The sequence below is a fragment of the Orcinus orca genome, chromosome 3 (assembly GCF_937001465.1).
Source record: "Orcinus orca chromosome 3, mOrcOrc1.1, whole genome shotgun sequence".
Lineage (NCBI taxonomy): Eukaryota > Metazoa > Chordata > Mammalia > Artiodactyla > Delphinidae > Orcinus > Orcinus orca.
Genome location: NC_064561.1, coordinates 57,175,692 through 57,192,118, shown reverse-complemented (window position 1 = coordinate 57,192,118; position 16,427 = coordinate 57,175,692).

Here is a 16,427-nt window from a genome sequence, read left to right as displayed (position 1 = left end):
TTACCCTTTCTGAGCATTTGTTTCCTCCTTTCCTTTTTGATTCCAGAAGAATGTCCAATTTGTTCAGTTCCTTAATAACATAATAACAGTTGCGAGCAAGATTAATCATTGTATTACACAGGGTTCTTCTGCACTTTATACGCATATTAGGCATATAGCGACCTACATAGCAATATATCTTGTTATTGTCCCATTTTATAGATGAGGAAATTGAGGATGAAGAGAGGCTTTAAACCCAGCTCTCCCTGTCTCCAGAGCTCACTTTCTTGCCTACCGCTACAAATATCACTGCTTCACAGCAAAAGACTTAACATACAACACAAAACCCTAGTTCACTGTTGGTTGTTCATTTCTCTCTGTCATCTGCTAGACTGTGAGGAACTTGAACCATCCCTACACCTGCTCCCAGACTCCAAGGGCTCCAACATGTGCACTGTACTATTCTGCAGCTACTATGCCTTAATCTTAAGGAATAAAGAGCTAATGGTTCAATTTCAAATACCAGGACCCAACCGGGCAGCAAGAGGGCATGTAAAGAGCCCAAATAAATCAGAAATGTCGGTCTCTCCAGGCAGCAAGTGACCAAAAGCTATTCATAGATTTATAAACTAGGATTAAGTAGAAACTGAGAAATCATTTTTCCAGTGCCTTGGACTTTGAAATAAGAAAGCACAGGAAAGTTAAGTACTTGTTTGTGCTCACACAGTGTGTTGGTAGCAAAACAGGATTGAGACTGGTCTCTGGGTCCCTGTCCTGTTTCCTGCCGTTATCAGTGGAATGCTGTGTAGGATGATGGATCAGAATGCAGCATCTGGGAAACATGTTACTTGGGCTGAGAATTGAGATCAGAGCAAAGATGCTTAACTTCTTCTTTATCTGCATGTGGGAATCAACAATAGTTCCTACCTCAAAAGGTTGTGGTGGGGATTGAATGAGATAAAGTGCAAAAAACCCTTAGCACAGTGCCTGTCACATGGTAAAGACTCAACAAATGTTAGTAATTATTATTTTTGAAGATTTTTAGGAGATTTCTAGCCCCATGTTTTTATGATTTTTCTCAGAATGCAATATATATTCACTTTTGAAATCTACATATAATACAATTTTTCCTTTTTTGCTTATAGTTCTTGGAGTTTTGGCAAAGTCATACAGTCTCGTAACCACCACTGTAATCAAGATACAAAACAGTTCCATCACTCCAAGAAATTGCCAATTTCCCCCTTCCTAGTCAACCCCTGCACCCACTCCTAGACCTGGCAAAAATGGATCTGTTTTCTGTTCCTATAATTGTGTCTTTTTCAGAATGTCATTTAACTGGAACCATATATTATGTAGTCTTTGCCTTCTTTCTCTTAGCATAATTCATGAGATTCATCCATGTTGTGTTATATCTCCATCTCTATCTCTATATCATTGTTTCTTTTCTGTTTATTGCTGCATAATATTCCATTGTGCAGATATACCACGGTTTGTTTTTCGATTCTATCCACTAGCTGAAGGACATTTGTGTGCTTGTAGTGTGTATGGAGCAATTACGAATAAAGTTGCTATAAACATTTGTGTACAGGGTTTTAGGTAAATATAAGTTGTCATTTCTTTTGGGTAAATAACTAGGAGTGTGATTGCTGGGCCCTAGGATAAATGTATGTTTTTGGGAGACTCAAACTGTTTTCCGAAGTAACTAACATTTTACATCCTAAAATATGAGGATTGCAATTTCTCCACTTTCTCCCCAGGACTTGGTATGACCAATCTTTTAACTTTTAGGCATTTATATAGGTGTGTCATGTTATTTCACTGTAGTTTGAATTTGAATTTCCCTCATGACAGATGTTGTTGATCATCTTTTCATGTGTTTATTTGCCATCAGTATATCTTTGCTAGAGTACTTTTTCAAATCTTTTGCTCATTTTTTTTAAACTGGGTGATTTCTTTACTTAGCATCAAGTTTGAGAATTCTTGACCTATCTTGGAGACAAGTCTTTTGTCAGATATGTGTTTTGCCACTATTTTCTCCCAGCTGTGGTTTTTCATTCTTTGAACTGTGTCTTTTGTAAGGTAGAAGTTTTGAGTTTGATCATGTCCAACTCATTGATTTTTCTGTTATAGATCATGCTTTAGGTGTTGTGTTTAAGAAATCTTTGCTTTATCTACTATCACAGAGATTTTCTCATATGTGTCCTTTTAGAAGTTTTATAGTGTTAAGTTTAACATTTAGGTCTATAATCCATGTTGAGTAAACATGGGGTGGAGGGTTTCTTTTGGCGTATAAATGTATATTAATTCCATAATGCTAGTTACATGTAAACAGTGGCTGCTGCTGTGGCTGACACATTGCACATCTGTATCCTAAGAATATTGATAACCTATATTAACATAATTATCCATCTGTCCATTCATAGTTCTTCCTTCAACAAATGAGTATCTACTATGTAATAGTTACTGTCTTAGGTAGACATTGTCAACATTACTGACCATGAGGTTGAACAACACAGGTTCCTTAGAAAGGTCAGTTATGGAGGTACACAAATTTATGATAATGATGCCAGGTGCCACAGTTATTTGTCAGCACGATGAGGAGTTAATTTCTTGGGTCTGAGAAGGGAGGAAACTTGAAACCTGACAAAGTCAATTCTCTTAATTTCATAGCTTACTTCAGATCCTGGGGACAAAATAATCAGGTTTTAATTGAGTCAAAACCATCTCCAGGGACTTAGAAAATGTCTTGTAAACAATTTTGCTAGTGGACCAAATACCCAGAGTCAGAGAGAGTTCTAGGAAGAAATTGTTTGCCCATCTCACTTTTTCTCCCTTCTAAGTAACGCATTATGTTGTCTCTCTGTTTGAACATCTATAAATAGAACTTTCCCGCAGATAATTTAGAAAACCTACCTGAAATCTTCAGGCCTGTGTCACATCAATTTCTTTCCAAGTATGGAATAGTAAGAAGCACGTGAGAATGAATCCACGGCCCATCTCTCAGTGGGCAAAACATATGGTACATGACTTTATTTCTCTTTAGCACAGTTCTCATATCTGCAAGAATGAAATATTGTACTAACTTTTTAAAAATTTACTACTTTCTGGGGTTATCTTCACTGAACAGTGAAGAAATGAAGAAGGTGACTCTTTCTACAGTATAAGGTGGGTGGGTTGCTTTCCATGGCGTTAATTTATGCAATAACGCCACACATGCAATGAGTAATTTCTATATGCCAGGCATTCTACTAGGCTTTGGAGCTACAGTAGTGAGTTCAAAACAAATATTATCCTTGCATATGTGGAGCCTGCAGTTTAGTGGTGAGAATGAGACTAAAACAGATAATCACAGACATAAATGTATGATTACAAACTGTATTAAGTCCTAGGAAGTTGTATAATAAACTATCTATGCTGGAATGAGTCCCTAGGTCATCTGACATATACCCAGTAAGTTTTATGGGTTGTCCTTTCTCTAAGTAATTCTGTGTTCCCTAGGAAAGACTTGTTTCTCAACTATTCTCAAAAGGGTCAGAAAATATAGTAAAGTAGCCTCAGTGAATGGTCTTGGGTATAACATGAAAAATCAATGTCATTTTATTACCAAAATCATTAATTTAATATTTTAGAGATCAAACATAATTTGTTTTCATTTCTATATTAAGAATGAAAGAGCAGAAGTTAATTTGTGTTAAAGTCTTCTGGTGACTCAGAATCATCATCGTGAACACTGATCTTTTCTTTTTTTATAGGAAAAATTATCTCCACGTTAATTAAATTAGTTGAGCATAATATGGCATCTTCTAATATTTGAAGGAAATGGAATAGTCACATGGCAGATAAATATATTTAAGTATTTTAATGAGTTAAAGTTCAGTATAAAAGCACTTGGTATAACTCGAGCACACTACACAACATCCTCTATAAATTATACTTTTAAAGGAAAAAATAAACCATATTAATTTCTTCAGACAAGGACTTTATTCTACAAATTGTTTGTAAAAGAAAATTTAAGCAATAATGTCTCCTCTTCCAATGAAACAATTTGGATTTGAATGAAAATATCAAATCACTACTTTTTTCAAATAAAATGGTTTGGCACCAATCTTTCATAGTAACATAACACCTCTTACTGTTTGATCACGTTCGTATTTGTTAAGACTCGCTTTCATTCAGAATTTGCTTTAGAGAGGAAATAAAACGCCTCAGTTTTGAAGGCATTCGACCATTCACCAAGTACTGTCTTCAGGAGCGGGTACTACTCTGGGCTTGCCTTCTCCAGGCTAGCTCTGGAGACCAGGAAGAACTTGGCAATTGAATCTAAATCTTTTTTTTTTTTCTTCATTATACTCTTGTGTTCAGAGTTCCAGGAACAACAATAAAAAATTATACTTGTTCTATCTTTTCATTCTAAGACATAGCCTAACAATTTAGTATACAAATTGAATTTTACCTACATTTCTTTTATTTTTTTTTAATTTTTTAATTTTATTTTTTTATACAGCAGGTTCTTATTAGTCATCCATTTTATACACGTCAGTGTATACATGTCAATACCAATCTCCCAATTCATCACACACACCCCCACCCCTGCTGCTTTCCCCCCTTGGTGTCCCTACGTTTGTCCTCTACATCTTTGTCTCTATTTCTACCCTGAAAACCGGTTCATCTGTACCATTTTTCTAGGTTCCACATATATGCGTTAATATACGATATTTGTTTTTCTCTTTCTGACTTACTTCACTCTGTATGACAGTCTCTAGATCCATCCACGTCTCAAAAAATGACCCAATTTCATTCCTTGTTATGGCTGAGTAATATTCCATTGTATATATGTACCACACCTTTATCCATTCATCTGTCAATGGGCATTTAGGTTGCTTCCACGACCTGGCTATTGTAAATAGTGCTGCAATGAACATTGGGGTACATGTGTCTTTTTGAATTATGGTTTTCTCTGGGTATATGCCCAGTAATGGGATTGCTGGTCATATGGTAATTCTATTTTTAGTTTTTTAAGGAACCTCCATACTGTTCTCCTCAGTGGCTGTATCAATTTACATTCCCACCAATAGTGCAGGAGGGTTCCCTTTTCTCCACACCCTCTCCAGCATTTGTTGTTTGTAGATCTTCTGATGATGCCCATTCTTACTGGTGTGAAGTGATACCTCATTGTAGTTTTAATTTTCATTTCTCTAATAATTAGTGATGTTGAGCAGTTTTTCATGTGCTTCTTGGCCACCTGTATGTCTTCATTGAAGAAATGTCTATTTAGGTCTTCTGCCCAGTTTTGGATTGGGTTGTTTTTTTTCATATTGAGCTACATGAGCTGTTTATATATTTTGGAGATTAATCCTTTGTTGATTCGTTTGCAAATATTTTCTCCCATTCTGAGGATTGTCTTTTCATCTCGTTTATGGTTTCCTTTGCTGTGCAAAAGCTTTGAAGTTTCATTAGGTCCCATTTGTTTATTTTTGTTTTTATTTCTATTACTCTAGGAGGTGGATCAAAAAAGATCTTGCTGTGATTTATGTCAAAGGGTGTTCTTCGTATGTTTTCCTCTAAGAGTTTTATAGTGTCCGGTCTTACATTTAGGTCTCTAATCCATTTTGAGTTTATTTTTGTGTATGGTGTTAGGAAGTATTCTAATTTCATTCTTTTACATGTACCTATCCAGTTTTCCCAGCACCACTTATTGAAGAGACTGTCTTTTCTCTATTGTATATCCTTGCCTCCTTTGTCATAGATTAGTCGAGCATAGGTGTGTGGGTTTATCTGTGGGCTTTCTATCCTGTTCCATTGATCTATGTTTCTGTTTTTGTGCCAGTACCATATTGTCTTGATTACTGTAGCTTTATAGTGTAGTCTGAAGTTGGGAGTGTGATTCCTCCAGCTCCGTTTTTTTCCCTCAAGACTGCTTTGGCTATTTGGGGTCTTTTGTGTCTCCATACTAATTTTAAGATTTATATTCTAGTTCTGTAAAAAATGCCATTGATAATTTGATAGGGATTGCATTGAATCTGTAGATTGCTTTGGGTAGTTTAGTCATTTTCACAATATTGATTCTTCCAATCCAAGAACATGGTATATCTCTCCATCTATTTGTATCATTTTTAATTTCTTTCATCAGTGTCTTATAGTTTTCTGCATACAGGTCTTTTGTCTCCCTAGGTAGGTTTATTCCTAGGTATTTTATTCTTTTTGTTGCAGTGGTAAATAGGAGTGTTTCCTTAATTTCTCTTTCAGATTTTTCATCATTAGTGTATAGGAATGCCAGAGATTTCTGTGCATTAATTTTGTATCCTGCAACTTTACCAAATTCATTGATTAGCTCTAGTAGTTTTCTGCTGGCATCTTTAGGATTCTCTATGTATAGTATCATGTCATCTGCAAACAGTGACAGTTTTACTTCTTCTTTTCCAATTTGTATTCCTTTTATTTTTTGTCCTTCTGATTGCCGTGGCTAGGACTTCCAAAACTATGTTGAATAATAGTGGCAAGAGTGGACATCCTTGTCTTGTTCCTGATCTTAGAGGAAATGGTTTCAGTTTTTCACCATTGAGAACGATGTTTGCTGTGGGTTTGTCATATATGGCCTTTATTATGTTGAGTTAGGTTCCCTCTATGCCCACTTTCTGGAGAGTTTTTTTTATCATAACTGGGTGTTGAATTTTGTCAAAAGCTTTTTCTGCATCTATTGAGATGGTCATATGTTTTTTCTCCTTCAGTTTGTTAATATGGTGTATCACATTGATTGATTTGCGTATATTAAAGAATCCTTGCATCCCTGGCATAAATCCCACTTGATCATGTTGTATGATCCTTTTAATGTGTTTTTGGATTCTGTTTGGTAGTATTTTTTGAGAATTTTTGCATCTATATTCATCAGTGATATTGGCCTGTAATTTTCTTCTTTTATAGTATCTCTGTCTGGTTTTGGTATCAGGGTGATGGTGGCCTCATAGAATGAGTTTGGGAGTGTTCCTTCCTCTGCAGTTTTTTGGAAGAGTTTCAGAATGATGTGTGTTAGCTCTTCTCTAAATGTTTGATAGAAGTCACCTATGAAGCCATCTGGTCCTGGACTTTTGTTTGTTGGAAGATTTTTAATCACAGTTTCAAATTCATTAGCTGAGATTTGTCTGTTCATATTTTCTATTTCATACTGGTTCAGTGTTGGAAGGTTATACCTTTCTAAGAATTTGTCCATTTTATTGGCATAGAGTTGCTTGTAGTAGTCTCTTAGGATGCTTTGTATTTCTGTGGTGTCTGTTGTAACTTCTCCATTTTTGGTTCTAATTTTATTGATTTGAGTCCTCTCCCTCTTTTTCTTGATGAGTCTGGCTAATGGTTTATGAATTTTGTTTATCTTCTCAAAGAACCAGCTTTTAGTTTTATTGATCTTTGCTATTGTTTTCTTTGTTTTTATTTCATTTACTTCTGCTCTGATCTTTATGATTTCTTTCCTTCTGCTAACTTTGGGTTTTGTTTGTTCTTCTTTTTCTAGTTCCTTTAGGTGTAAGGTTAGATATTTTATTTGAGATGTTTCTTGTTTCTTGAGATGGGGTTGTATAGCTACAAATGTCCCTCTTAGAACTGCTTTTGCTGCATCCCATAGGTTTTGGATTGTCGTGTTTTCATTGTCATTTGTCTGTAGGTAGTTTTTGATTTCCTCTTTGATTTCTTCAGTGATCTCTTGGTTATTTAGTAGCGTATTGTTTAGCCTCCATGTGTTTGTTTTTCATACTTTTTTTTCCTGTAATTCATTTCTAATCTCATAGCGTTGTGATCAGAAAAGATGATTGATATGATTTCAATTTTCTTAAAGTTACTGAGGCTTGATTTGTGACCCAAGATGTGATCTATCCTGGAGAATGTTCCATGTGCACTTGAGAAGAAAGTGTAATCTGCTGTTTTTGGATGGAATGTCCTATAAATATCAATTAAATCTATCTGGTCTAGTGTGTCATTTAAAGCTTCTGTTTCCTTATTTATTTTCATTTTGGATGATCTGTCCATTGGTGGAAGTGAGGTGTTAAAGTCCCCCACTATTATTGTGTTACTGTCGATTTCCTCTTTTATAGCTGTTAGCAGTTGCCTTAAGTATTGAGGTGCTCCTATGTTGGGTGCATAAATATTTACAATTGTTACATCTTCTTCTTGGATTGATCCCTTGATCATTATGTAGTGTCCTTCCTTGTCTCTTGTAACATTCTTTATTTTAAAGTCTATTTTATCTGATATGAGTATTGCTACTCCAGCTTTATTTTATTTTCCATTTGCATGGAATATCTTTTTCCATCCCCTCACTTTCAGTCTGTATGTGTCCCTAGGTCTGAAGTGGGTCTCTTGTAGACAGCATATATATGGGTCTTGTTTTTGTATCCATTCAGCAAGCCTGTGTCTTTTGGTTGGAGCATTTAATGCATTCACCTTTAAGGTAATTATCAGTCTGTATGTTCCTATCACCATTTTCTTAATTGTTTTAGGTTTGGTTTTGTAGGTCCTTTCCTTCTCTTGTGTTTCCCACTTAGAGGAGTTCCTTTAACATTTGTTGTAGAGCTGGTTTGGTGGTGCTGAATTCTCTTAGCTTTTGCTTGTCTGTAAAGCTTCTGATTTCTCCATCGAATCTGAATGAGATCCTTGCTGGATAGAGTAATCTTGGTTGTAGGCTCTTCCCTTTCATCACTTTAAATATATCATGCCACTCCCTTCTGGCCTGTAGAGTTTCTGCTGAGAAATCAGCTGTTAACCTTATGGGAGTTCCCTTGTATGTTATTTTTGTTTTTCCCTTGCTGCTTTGAATAATTCTTCTTTATCTTTAATTTTTGCCAATTTGATTACTGTGTGTCTGGTGTGTTTCTCCTTGGGTTTATCCTGTATGGAGCTCTCTGCGCTTCCTGGACTTGGATGGCTATTTCCTTTCCCATGTTAGGGAAGTTTTCGACTATAATCTCTTCAAATATTTCCTCTGGTCCTTTCTCTCTCTCGTCTCCTTCTGGGACCCCTACAATGCGAATGTTGTTGCGTTTAATATTGTCCCAGAGGTCTCTTAGGCTGTCTTCATTTCTTTTCATTCTTTTTTCTTTATTCTGTTCCGCAACAGTGAATTCCACCATTCTGTCTTCCAGGTCACTTATCCATTCTTCTGCCTCAGTTATTCTGCTATTGATTCCTTCTAGTGTAGTTTTCATTTCAGTTATTGTATTGTTCATCTCTGTTTGTTTGTTCTTTAATTCTTCTAGGTCTTTGTTAAACATTTCTTGCATCTTCTCAGTCTTTGTCTGCATTCTTTTTCTGAGGTCCTGGATCATCTTCACTATCATTATTCTGAATTCTTTTTCTGGAAGGTTGCCTATCTCCACTTCATTTAGTTGTTTTTCTGGTGTTTTATCTTGTTCCTTCATCTGGTACATAGCTCTCTGCCTTTTCATCTTGTGTATCTTTCTGTGAATGTGGTTTTTGTTCCACAGGCTGCAGGATTGTAGTTCTTCTTGCTTCTGCTGTCTGCCCTCTTGTGAACACTGATCTTTTGCTCTGTAGGATTCATTGGGTAGGACGGACTATATGCCTGTACTCTGAATGGACCCTGGCTTTACTTTTTTGAGTCCTTATATCTACTTGTATAATGTTGCTATTTTTTTCTCTTTTAATCAGCTGTCATCCTTCCTATCCTCAGTGTGTTTGCTCCTCTAGCCCTTTTTTTTTTTTTGGCTTCATTGGGTCTTCTTTGCTGCACACAGGCTTTCTCTAGTTGCAGTGAGCAGGAGCTTCTCTTCGTTGCGGTGCACGGACTTCTCATTGCAGTGGCTTCTCTTGTTTCTGAGCACGGGCTCTAGGTGCGCAGGCTTCATTAGTCGTGGCATGCAGGCTCAGTAGTTGTGGCACACGGGCTTAGTTGCTCCGCGGCATGTGGGATCTTCCCGGACCAGAGCTCGAACCCGTGTCCCTTGCATTGGCAGACGGATTCTTAACCACTGTGCCACCAGGGTATTCCTTCTCCTCTAGCTCTTTTCATTTCTATTTCTAATCTGCTGTGGTTTGGGAAAGAGTATAATCACATTCATTAGAATTGTTTGTGAATGGAGAACAGTCTCTGAGGCAGATCAGAAACCCTCTTCCTTTAACAGAGTATATCAGCTTTATGCGTGAAAAATTTTGTATATTTGAACATGAGTTTTGGTTAGTAGTAATAGTTTCAGTCATCACAAAGGTGTCTTTCAATAAATGAAGTGATTGATGTAAATCAGAGAGAATGGTAGGTAGTTCAAATCTATTATATTTACATGGTGCTTTTCACCTTTTAAAGTGCTGTTTTACCTTCTAGCTTACTTCATCTTCACTAAACCAGAGTAAGGAGAGATAAGATGGATATTATAAGGAAACTCATGTGCAGAGATTCGAAATGATTTATCTCAAGTCACTTGGTAAATTGTTGACACAATTATGGCTAGAACATAGATCACTGTACTCTCAGCCTGAAGATTTTAGAAGGGCAGAAAAAAAGAGAATAGAACTCAAGAAGCAGGAGTTTTACATTAACCCATTTTACTGGAGGAAATCTTAAGTGTTTGGGGAGCAAACCTAACTTCATTTTGGGCAAATACGAGTTTCTAGACATGCCTTGAATCACCTGTAAATGAACAGTGCTGACTTTCCTGGCCTCTTGGATATTTTAAAGTTCTGTTTTCTCTGTCAGAGTAAATTCATCATTGGCTGCCATGTGGGGAAGTTGTTGAAATGTCAGATAATGGAGAGTGTGTATGAAAATGAGAGCTTCAAAATTAAGTTGCCATATCTGATAAAGAGAAATGAAATATGTCATTGTTTTGGCATTCATTTTTTTCCTTTCATTTATTTTATATTTGTTCAACAAATACTTATTTGGTGACAGGTACTACTCTATGCCCTAAGCATGTAAAGATAACAAAAAATGACACCTCCCTCAAGCTGCTTATGTGCTAGGAAGAAGTGTAATGGCAACATTCTAAAATTAGGTTGTGGGGATTGTTCTATAACTCTGTAAATATACTAATATTAATTAAATTGTACACTGAAAATGGGTCAATTTATGGTATGTAAATTATATTCTCAGTAAAGCTGTTTGGAAGGAGGCAAATTAAAGCATGCATAATTAGTGCCAAGGTAGGGATAAATTCAAGGTACTATGGGAACTCTTAAGAGACACCTAAATTCAAAGAGACAAGAAGGACCTCTAGAAAAAGTGGTATCTAAGCAGGGACGTAAAGAATGAATAAGGGATACCTGGAGAATGAGTGGAGGAAGATAGGACTGAGTGATGGAAACATGACAGAAACAATGTGAGCAAACGGCTGAAGGTAATTGAGAGTGTGCATGGTCTATATTCTGTAAGAGGTCGAGTGGTTTAGTTTTTCTAGAGCTCAGCTTATGAGGGGGAATGACAAGAAGTGACGGGGAGTGCTGGAGAGATAAGCAGGAATTACACATCATGACTTTCTGTATCATGAAGAGGAATTGGGAATTTATTCTAAAGGTAACATGGAGTTGTTAAAAGTTTCAAGGCATGGAAATGTTGTGAATAAGTTTGTGCTTTGGAAGATCTGTCTTGCTATAGTCAGGACACTTGTTTAGGAGGAGAAAGCCTAGAGATAAGGAGACCAGCAATGCAGCTGATTCTATAAACGTGGTGAGTGGATCTGAACTAAGTAGATGAATTTAGTAATAAGGTGCAATCAGAAGGACTTCATGATAAATTGAGGAGGTAAGGAAGGTGAAGATGTTGAGGGAGATTCTAGTATTTGAGTGACTACATAGCTCAGTGCTATTCACCAAGAGAATGAATGTTGGGTGTAGATGAAACCTGGAAAAAGGAAAAGGTAGTAAACTGACACTTTAATTTTTTTTTATTTTATAATTTTTTATATGTATGCGTCAGTGCACTTTTTAAAAAAAATACTTATTTATTTTGGCTATGCTGGGTCTTAGTTGCGGCATGCAGGATCTTTTATTTGCAGCATTCAGACTTCTTAGTTGCGGCATGCGGGCTTCTTAGTTGCGGATTGAACCTGGGCCCCCTGCATTGGGAGTGTGGAGTTTTACCCACTGGACCACCAGGGAAGTCCCAAATTGGCATTTTTTAGTTTAGGTGTTGGGCATTTTAAAATTTAGGTGTTTGTAGGATATTTAAAGGATAAGTAGGTATAGAGAAAAAGAGAGAAGAGTGTCCGAGCTGGGGCAGAGATTTTGATGGTCACCAGCTCATATGTGATCATTTAAGTCAAGTTATTAAATGAGGTTCCTTAGAAAGAAAAGAGAATATGTAGCACGAAGAGAAGAGACCAAAGATAAAACCATAATGGATATAAAAAAATCACTATGTGGGCAGAGGAAGAGGAGACTTGGTGGGATATTTAGAAGAAATAGCCGGATGGGTAAGTGTGAGAAAAATAGGGGTTTATAATGTTGGAGATCTAAAAAAAAAGCCATTTAAAGGATGATCAAGTGTTCAGTGTTGCAGAGAATTAAGGACTGATCTTAGAAATGGACTAAAACTTGCTCCTTGGATTTACTGGCATAGGTCATTGTTGCCCTTGACAAGAGTGATTTGAATGTAGTAACAGGGGAGAAGACCATATTACAAGGTGCTGAAGAGTGAATGGAAGAGTGAAAGGTAAAAGAATGGAGATAGCTAGTATAGAAAAATCCTTCAGGAAGCTTGGATCATGAAGGAGAAGGGAGAAACAAAATGTTGTCTGGTATATGAGGATAGAATTTTTGCTTTTAAAATAAAATTGAAGAGACTTTTACATGTCTAAATGCTGCTGGAATGGATTTAAGAGATAAGCAGGGGTTGATAATACAGAAGAGAGAAGGGTTAATCCATAGGGGTACAAGTGAGAATGGGATGCAAAGCCTTCCTTTGTCTGTCATAGGTGATACAGTTGTTTGCTTTGATTGAGAGTCAGGAAGAGTGATGGAGTAGGTGGTTTGGGAGGGCAAAGAACGTTTGCAACATTCTCTGTGTTAAATGGGAAAGAGCACTGAGCAAACATAGGAGGCATAGGGGAATTGCCAGGCAGCACTTGAGACAGTGAATTTGTAGTGATGCTAAATCAGAAATGTTTCCAGTAGACAGAGCTGCCCTGATGTAGAAGAAACGGAGGCCACCTGCTGGATTAACTCAAGGTTGAGTCTTCAGATGAGCAAAGATAATTTAGAACCTTGATTGAAAATCAAGGTTTAAGTGATGAATCATAGAAGCTTAGTTGGATACCTATGGAAGAGAATATAGGAAGAGACTGACAGAAGCGTCCGGGGGCTGGACATTTCAAAGGAGGAAGAACAGGTATGGAGGGAGTCCTTGAGAACTAAAAGGATGGGTGGACCTAGACATAGTGAAGGGTGTTTGCATTGAACATAGTGAGTGAAACAATTCTGGGGACAGCCGTGACATAGCCAGGAAGGAGTGAAGATAAAAGTCATTGAAGTTAAGGAGATAAACACATTAAGAGGCCAGGTAATTGGATTACAGTCCAAGCTCTTCCCCTTTCTAGCCATATTATCTACATCAAGGCAGCTAATCCACAAATATGTCTTGTTTGTCTACTCTGTGCCAGCACTGTGGACACAGCAGTGAACAAGGTAGTCAGAAACTGTGTCCCCAAGGAGTTTACATTCCAGTGAGTCAAAATTTAAACTTATAAGTAAATGATTAAGTGAGATACTTTAAGTACCACTATGTGTTTCAAAGAAACTAAGATCCAAAAATAATATGGAGAGGTGGTCAGGAAAGGCTTCTCCTATGGAAAGATGATGTTGAACCCAAATGTTGAGAAGGTGGCAGTCGTGCCAAGAGCCGGGAGAAGAGTGTGTCAAGCAGAAGAGCCGTAAGTGCAAAAGTTTTACTATAAGGGTGAGCTCAGTATGTTTAAGTGATAAAATGAAGACCAGTATGATTGAACCACAATAAATGGCTGGGAGAGTGTTGGGACTTGATGTCAGAGAGAGGCACATTGGGTCATTTAGGGCTTTAAATGGCCATTCAAGGGATTTAAAATTTTGTTCTAAGTGTGATAGAAAGCTCAGACAGATTCCAATGGGGGGGTATATGTGAACTAATTTATGCTGCTATGTGAAGGATAAAGTCTAGGGGGGCACGGGTGGAGAGATATTTTCCAAGGCGAGAGATGATGGTGATTTGTGCCAGGTTGTTAGCAGTGGAGATGATGAGAAATGGTGGGATTCAGGATGCATTTTGGAGGTATAATTGATGTAACTTGCTAATGGATAGGTTTAGGGGAATGAAGATAAGAGAAGAACAAAGGATGACTCCTAGATTGTTGACCTGAGAAATGGATGGACAGTTATATGTGGTGGGGAGCAAAATCCATAGTTCTGTTTTAGCCATGTTAAATTCGAGATGTCTACAACTTCTTTGTAAAAACTTTTATTAAAGTATAGTTGATACACAATGTTGTGTTTAATTTCTGCTGTATAGCTAAGTGACTCAGTTATACATATATATGTTGTTTTCCATTTTCTTTTCCATTATGGTTTATCACAGAATATTGAATATAGTTCCCTGTGCTATATAGTAGGACTTTGTTGTTTATCCATCCTATATATAATAGTTTGCATCTGCTAACCCCAAACTCCCAATCCTTCCCTTCCCAACCCCCTCCTCCCCCTTGGCAACCACAAGTGTGTTCTCTATGTCTGTGAATCTGTTCTCTATGTCTGTGAGTCTGTTTCTGTTTCATAGATATGTTCATTTGCATCATATTTTAGATTCTGCATATAAGTGATAGCATATGGTATTTGTCTTTCTCTTTCTGACTTACTTTGCTTAGTATGATAATTTCTAGGTCCATCCATGTTGCTGCAAATGGCATGATTTCATTCTTTTTTATGGCTGAGTAGTATTCCATTATATATATATATACCACATCTTCTTTATCCATTCATCTGTTGATGGACATATAGGTTGTTTCTATGTCTTGGCTATTGTAAATAGTGCTGCTATGAACATTGCAGTGCATGTATCTTTTTTAATTAGCGTTTTCTCTGAATATATGCCTAGGAGTGGGATTGCTGGATCATATGGTAATTCTATTTTTAGTTTTTTGAACCTCCATACTGTTTTCCATAGTGGTTGCACCCATTTACATTCCCACCAACAGTGTAAGACGGTTCCCTTTTCTTCACACCCTCTCCAGCATTTATTATTTGTCTACAGCTTCTTCATGTGAATGTAGAGTAGGTTGTTAGATATTTAAGCCTGGATTACAAGGGAATAGTCAGGACTGGAATTATAGATTTGGGTGTCTCAGAACATTAGATAGTATTTAAAGTCATGGTACTGGAAGAGATCACATAAGGAGTGAGAGTAGGGAGAGATAAAAAGAGGTCTGATAACAGAGACTTGGAGTACTGCAACATTTAGAAACATGGAAGAGAAGGAAGATTGACCAAAGGAGACTCAGAAAGAGCAGCAAGTGCATCTGGAAGAAAAGGATGAGCGTGTGGTATCCCAGAAGCCCAGGGAAGAAATTGTTTCAAATCAGATGGACTGTTGCTCCTCCCTGGTTGGAAGTAGAGGTACAGGTTGCACAGAAAGTCAAGGAGAGGGAATTTGGGGCTTTCTCCCCTTATATCCTTTGTCTTTTCATTCTCTGTGAACCTGTTGAGCTTACTAGCCAAAGCTGTTAAGGGTAAGCCCCCTCTGTGACCTTCACCTTTGAGGAAGGAGAACAGCATTTCTCAAGAAAGTCTTGTATAGACATGAACAGAAATAATTCAAAGTAGAAAGTAATGTGTCATTAAAGAGCTTCAGATAAATGTCTTGAGAGTTTTTGTATTTTCTTTCTGATGGGAAAGTAGGGAAGTCTTCAATGGTGGAGGTTATGCTCATGTGCACGTACACACACACACACACACACACACACACACACAAGCAGAGTCTTGAACAGATGGAAATAGGCAAGAAAGTTATCTCAACCAGAAGGACTAACATAAGCAGGGCACAGAGGAGGAAACTTGTAGCCTCTGTGTGGAGGACCCCAATCATGTAATCTTGCTTGGCTCACAAATAGGTTGGTTGATTGATTCTGTGCTCCACCCACACCCAGGTCTCACGTAAGACACTCCATGCAATGATTCTTTGCCACAGATGAAAATGTAGATAAAGCCAGAAACTCAGAAGATTAGCTCTGGGTTTCTAGACTCCTCCACTAGCACTGTTCCCTCTCCAATCTTTAATCCATCTCTGAAACTTCCCTGGTCTCCAAAGAGGAAGGATAGCAATGAGACTGTATTGAAGTCCTAAATCCCCAATGGCCCAGCTTAATCGAATGGACATATTTCATTAACCAAATGCCTCTGCCATCTACTCTACTCCAATTAGGAATGCACGAAGAACATATTTCTCAATTATGTTGGAGAAGATGTCTGAGCTCAGAGGCCCTGGCCAG